Source organism: Chelonoidis abingdonii, chromosome 9 (assembly GCF_003597395.2).
Source record: "Chelonoidis abingdonii isolate Lonesome George chromosome 9, CheloAbing_2.0, whole genome shotgun sequence".
Taxonomy (NCBI): domain Eukaryota; kingdom Metazoa; phylum Chordata; order Testudines; family Testudinidae; genus Chelonoidis; species Chelonoidis abingdonii.
Window position 1 is genome coordinate 9,669,361 of NC_133777.1, and position 6,498 is coordinate 9,675,858.

General features: G+C 41.0%; 1 protein-coding gene across 2 annotated transcripts in view; it reads right to left on the reverse strand.

The window, feature by feature from the left end:
- The window catches only part of SDK1 (sidekick cell adhesion molecule 1), a 662,005-nt gene that overhangs the window by 168,588 nt on the left and 486,919 nt on the right, over positions 1 to 6,498 (reverse strand). The window lies entirely within an intron of this gene.

The window sequence follows — 6,498 nt, forward strand, 5'->3', positions numbered from 1 at the left end:
AGAACAAGAAGCAATGGGCTTAAATCGCAGCAAGGGAGACTTAGGTTGGACATCAGGAAAAAGTTCCTAACTGTCAGGGTAGTTAAACACTGGAATAAATTGCCTAGGGTGGTTGTGGAATCTCCATCTCTGGAGATATTTAAGAGTAGGTTAGATAAATGTCTATCTGGGATGGTTTAGACAGTATTTGGCCCTGCCATGAGGGCAGGGGACTGGACTCGATGACCTCTCGAGGTCCCTTCCAGTCCTAGAGTCTATGAATCTATGAATAATCACACAAAAAACCGTTTCCCGTCTGTCCATTGTGAAAGTTTGTCAAAGCTGAAACTCTGAGGCATTGAAGAGTGGCATGTTGATGAGATCCTTTGTTGCTTTTTTTCCCCAGTCTGCAACCTCTGTTGCTTTTGTTCCTTCTGTTTCTGTTTTCCTCTAGCACTAGTTTACTTCTGACACCACATCATGTATTTCTTGTACATGGTAGGTTGCAGGGCTGCTACTAGCAAGTCATGCTTCTGTATTAGATATGAAGTGGCCACAGAGCTTTCTTCTCAGAGAGGGACATACCAGCTGTTCACTAAAAGTTCCTTTAATGCTTTGCCAGATATGGCTGAGGGTAGCTTAAATAATGTGTGTTACAGTGCCACCTAATGGCTGAACATATATACAGTTTAGCATTCTATTACATAGCATGGTGTCATATATTCTCCCCCAAGTCATGACTGGGGCAGTCAAGAAGTGGTGACATTTGGTTCTTGTCAGCAAATTTAAAGACTTGTTCAGTTTTTAATAATACCAGCTGTTTTCACATTCCACGCTTAAAATTACAAACATTTCTGAAACAACTGAGGAACTAGCCAGAGATTTTGGCAACATATCTGCGCATATGGTTCAGAACTGCACTGCAGTCCCTAACAGATCACCTAGATGAAGCCATACACTGCCTGCAAATGAAGATCAGATGTCCCAAATGTGTTAAATGTCACCAACATACAAATCACTAATTCAGTGCTTTGCTGGCTGGTTCTTTAACAAGTTAAAACCCTCTCAGGCTTGATGCCAGTTGGGCTACAAAGGCTGCATTTTTTAATTATTCAAAATATATTTATTATAGTAATAGCTTTCTGACAGCAAAGTCGTCTTAATGTGATTCCTGACACAGCAAGTAGTAGGACAGTAGACAGCAGGTGGTGTTTGTTTGGCAAAGGCTTGCTAACAGTGATCTTGACTACAAGAGCTTGATAGCAATCTACATTATGAGAATATGCTTACTCATATTTACTATGAAAAACATAGGCTAAGTTTTCTCTTTGCACTCTTTACTTTGCTTTTCATAGAACTTCTCCTATGACCACGGCCAAACAACTGTTCACCTCACTACACCCAAGTGCACAATGAAAATTAATGGGAAGCAGGAGTTAAAGGTATCGCTGACTTTAGTAAGCTCCCTGAAGCCACTTAATCAAGAAAATGGAAAAGCACACACAAACAAGAATGCTGAATGCCCTTAAATGAGCTAATCCGCACTGGTCCATTTCCTGAACAATTCAGTTTCATTTGTTTACTGCTAGTGTAAACACCACTTGAGAGTGCTTAACCCAAACAGTTCGATCTAGTGAACAGTTTGATTCAACAACGAGGCCTATTAATCTCCTCAGCACCTTGGGGCTCTGCTCTGTTTATGTACTACATCTGTAGAATACTTTATTCTTTTTCCTCTCCTGGTGGAAGATAAAAGATCTGGCAGGAAGAGAGATTAAACTGAAAACTAATATAAACGAACCCTATTCATCTCCTGGGCACTCTGATTTGTACAGGAAAAGTGGTTTGCGGAGGATTTGCTTGTTCATGGTGCAGCGGATATAGCAGGTCTGCAGAGTATCTTTAAATAGCAAGGCTTCTCTTGACAATCAATAAACTAAACCCTTTGAAAGGCTGCTCTTCCAGCTTAAATTCACAACCAAAACAAAATTACAAAGAAACTTGTTTCACCATGTAGAAGAACAATTTTGACATAGGAAACCTTCAATAAAAATTTCAACACTCACTTTCAATTCCTTCAGGGATTACTGTCTGTCTCCTGACCCAGAAAGCCTGGAGAAGTTCTACAATGACAAAAGACTTGCCAGGTCAATCTATTAAATAAACCTCCATTATATTGAGCAGACAGTGCTAATCTTTCATTTAACTTAAGCTGTCCAGAACATACTCTGGGTTCCACTCACTCGGTGTTCCAATTTAATTGCTGTTGGCTGAAAAGTTTTCTCATTTAGTTGTCAATCTGCTCAAACATGCTGGCTATTTTAAATTAGTGCTGTCTTATCTTTTTTCAAATTAAGTTCCATGAAAATAAGAAAGTGACTTTATACTTGACAGGTCAAGAAATCAAATGGTAAAGAACTTCTCTTTTGATTGTCAAAGAATTTCTGTTTTGGAGGCTCTTATCTGACACTAGAGACATTCCTTCCTAAGACAAGTGACTCACCAAGAGGAATTTCTTCTACACATTTGAAATCTGCCTGCTATTCTTAGGGGATATCAATTGAGTTGAAAGACTTCCTAACTCAAGATGGATGTTGTATTCTTTCCTGTTTATTGATACAGAGCCATTGTTTTCTTAGCAGAAAGCTGATTTCCATAGCTCTGGAATATATTTCCAATGCCTCCCCTTTCCAAGATGCTATCGTATAGCCGGCACTACTGGAAAGTGATGAAGTTTCTCTTGTCTCCCCAGATATATTTGTGTTCATAACAATTTGAGAATGTGAAATATTCAAGTTCAAGGCTTCCAATAGTCTGTAAGAATCCAATAGGGTCCATTATTTCAACGTAATTTTAGGGATTTCACTTGGTCTGAGATCACCATCCTCTAAGGCAGGGGTGGAAAAACGTTTTGGCCCAAGGGCCACATCTGGAAGTAGAAATTGGATAGTGGGCCATGAATGCTCAAAAATTGGGGTTGGGGTGTAGGCTCCGCGGTGGGGCCAGAAATGAGGAGTTCAGGGTGCAGGAGGGGGCTCTGGGCTGGCGGTGGGGCTGGGATCACGATTGGGGCAGGCAGTTGGAATGCGGGGAGAGGCTCGGGCAGCACTTACTTCAAGCAGGTCCTGGAAGCAGCAACATATCCCTTCTCCAGCTCCTACGTGGAAGCATGGCCAGGCTGCTCTGCACGCTGCCCTGTCTGCAGGCACAGCCCCTGCAGCTCCCATTGGAGTGCCGGACGGGGCCATTGGAGAGCATAGGAACCAGAGGCGGGGCCAAGCTGCTGCTTCCAGGAGCCGTGTGGAGCAGATCCCAACCTTGCAACCCAGCTGGAGCACTGGAGCAGGGCCATGCCACGGCTTCCAGGAGTTGCATGGAGTGGCCCCAGACCCCGCTCCCAATGGAAGCTTGAGGGCCAGCTTAAAACAGCTGGCAGGCCAGATCTGGCCCACGACCTGTAGGTTGCCCACCCCTGCTCTAAGGCCTTACGGACTACCATCCTCTAAGCCTTATGTAGAAATGAGCCTTGGTCGTAACAAATAGCCTTCAAGACATATATATTTAAGCCCTGATCCTGCAAAGGCTTATGCAACTACTTATCTTTAATCATTTGAGTAATTCTACAGAGTTAGTAGAACTATACACAGACTTAATGTTAAGCGTGTGCATATTTTTTTTTAGGAGCAGGGATTTAATATGGTCCTTACCTCATTATCAAGTGGCTCTGGGTTATCCTACTATATCTCAAGGCCCAAATATTCAAGAATACAATAAAAGAGAAACAGGCTTTCACCTAAGTTGCATTCAACAGAGCTCCATAGACATTTGCTCAGATAGCTACCATGTAGAAGTAACTTTTGATTAACTCCACAAACATTGACACCCTGGCAATAACGTGAATGGATCTCTTCAAAGATATATACAACACAGAATTCCTCGGGACACCATAGCAGTGGCTAACCATGTTATGAAAGCACACAGAATGATGCCAGTACAAATTCACAGTAAGCCACACAATCACTTGTTTGGAATGTTTATTGTGAATGTGGGTTCTTACCCTTGTATGCATGTAGTTTGAATGCTTAAGAACCGTCTCCCAGAAAAAGTATTTTTATGAATCAAGTTATACATTTTCCCCAAATGCAACATGTTCGAGGCCCTATGACTCAAATCACCCACGGTGGTGGTCTATTGTGACTAATTAGTTTGAAAACTGCTGTATCCTGCAAGGTGCATACACTTTGTTTTAAAGATTAGGTGAACAAGGTGAATGAAATCAGATGCTTTTCCTGCAATCCATCTATATAAGCTGCTGCTATTTAATTAAAATCAGTAGTTTACATCTTTTTACTGCACCGATACCAATGGAAAAGAGCTTTAATCCATGCCACGTGGAGCAATACGCCATTCTTCAGTGGAGCTAATAATTAGTCCCCTGAAAGTTTCACTCATTCTCTGAGCCTTCTTCAGCTAGTTTTCTATAATAGATGCCTTTATTATGTATTTGCTCACTGTATGTACTTGAACATGTGCCATGGATGCTATTAGAGATATTAAAGCTATTAGAAATGTATACAAACCACAACAGTCAAAAAAAAAAAATCAACAAAATCCAGGACACATTTTGGCAACTATGTATTAAAATTGCACAGAATCAAGAAAGAAGACTTCTGTGCACCACTGGGAACTGAAAAGTAATAACCCCACCAATCTTCATCTACATAACAACAAATGGGAAATAGGATACCTAACATATTGTACTGCTGCTGATAGTAAAAGAACTACAGATACAAGCAAATGAGGTCATGGAGAGCATATGCAAAAAATCCCCAATATTTTCTGTATACAAAAAGGCTCCTGTGGCCCAAAAAGAACAGGCAGGAAAAAAAATGTAAAGAAAATGTTCCGTGAAAAACAAAGAGAGAATTTGTTTACAAACACGTATGAGACAAAGCTATGTCAACAGTATAGTATCACAACTCAGCACTGATCAGGAACACTGCTGAAAAAAGACAGAAGAGACATAGTGCCAAGGTTACCTCAAGTAGGAAATTGATAGGTGCCAACTAAGGCTAAACCATATATATATCAGATGAAAATAACTCTCAATCAATACATTCCGAGATTTCAAAAAAGAAATGAAATGGAGACAGTGAAGCTGTGCACTAATTAAAATCAGTGATACAAACCAAACTCACTGCTGACATTGCTTATGGTCCTTTTGGAATTGATAGCAAATGAGTATTAATAAAAGGAGAGGACTGAAACAAGAGCACGGACATTCAGAAATTCATGAGTCCCCTCTGCCCTATGTAAACAAGTGATTATGAAGTGAGAACAATAAAAGCAATGTAGATAAAACAAGCAGTGAAAACTCAAAGTATAGTACAGTATAGAATGGTCCTGGAAGAAAGAGAATTCTCACTGAAGAGAAGGTACTCAGTTCATAGAACGCACGGGGCTTGGGTTTTTTTTTTTGCATTTATCCATCTTACTCAAGCACATATCTATGATTTGTGATGAGATTTACTCAGTGGTAGATTAAAATGCCTTCAGATAAAAATTATTGGCGCTATCTCACCATGTGTAAGAGTTCAGAGGATCCTGTGGAGTGCTGAGATATTAGTCACATGACTTCTGCAGAACTCTCTCAGACCTTTGCTGAACTTCTTACATATTTTATAAGCTGAATTATTGTGTTTTCTAGCTGATGGTGCCTTTCAGACCACCAGAGTGGAATACTGCAAGGCTGTACCTGAAGGCCACTACAAAACTTCAGCTGGTGAAGGAGGCTGACCACCTAATTAGCAGGAATCACATTGCACCTGCACATTGTTCCAGAGTGTTGTAAGGGGCTCCATACTAAATAGACTGGGAATCAGCCATTAAGAATCTTCAAGAGTTTCTTCCATGACAATAGCTATGAGTAGCACTTCAAAGCTGTGCTAGGATTGGATAATTGTACTCTGCCTGGTTGATGTCAAAATCATCAATTCTGAAACCTTAAGTCTGAAGACCCATACACTCCAGCCTAGAAAGTGAATCTTAAGAGTGATCCCAACCCCAGGTTCTCCATGTAGCAAAACAAGTTGCTATTCACTAGATGATCTGAAATCATCACAATTTACCTTTAGATTTGCAGCAGCTAACTTTCAGATGGTAGAAAAGCAGCACTTTTTGCTTTGCCACAGGAAATCCATTTTTTGGGCCTGCCTTTCCAATTCTCAGGGTAGTAGAGACAAGAAAGTCTCGCTAAGGTAACTGATCCCCAAAATGAGAAAGAGGAGCAGAATAACTGCCCTTTGTGCACCTTACCCCTCAGCCATATTCTAAAGAGGAATTAGCTATGTCCCTGGATAACACTGCAAACAAAGTGCCATGAACCTCCAACTGTGACGATGTGGTTCGGTGGGACCCAACTGAGAGTGCCAAATCAGGACCAATTGCTCAAACAGGGCAGTCACAGCCCAAGGCTGGGGTATTTCCACCTCTAAGGCAAACCAAACCAGCCAGACAAAA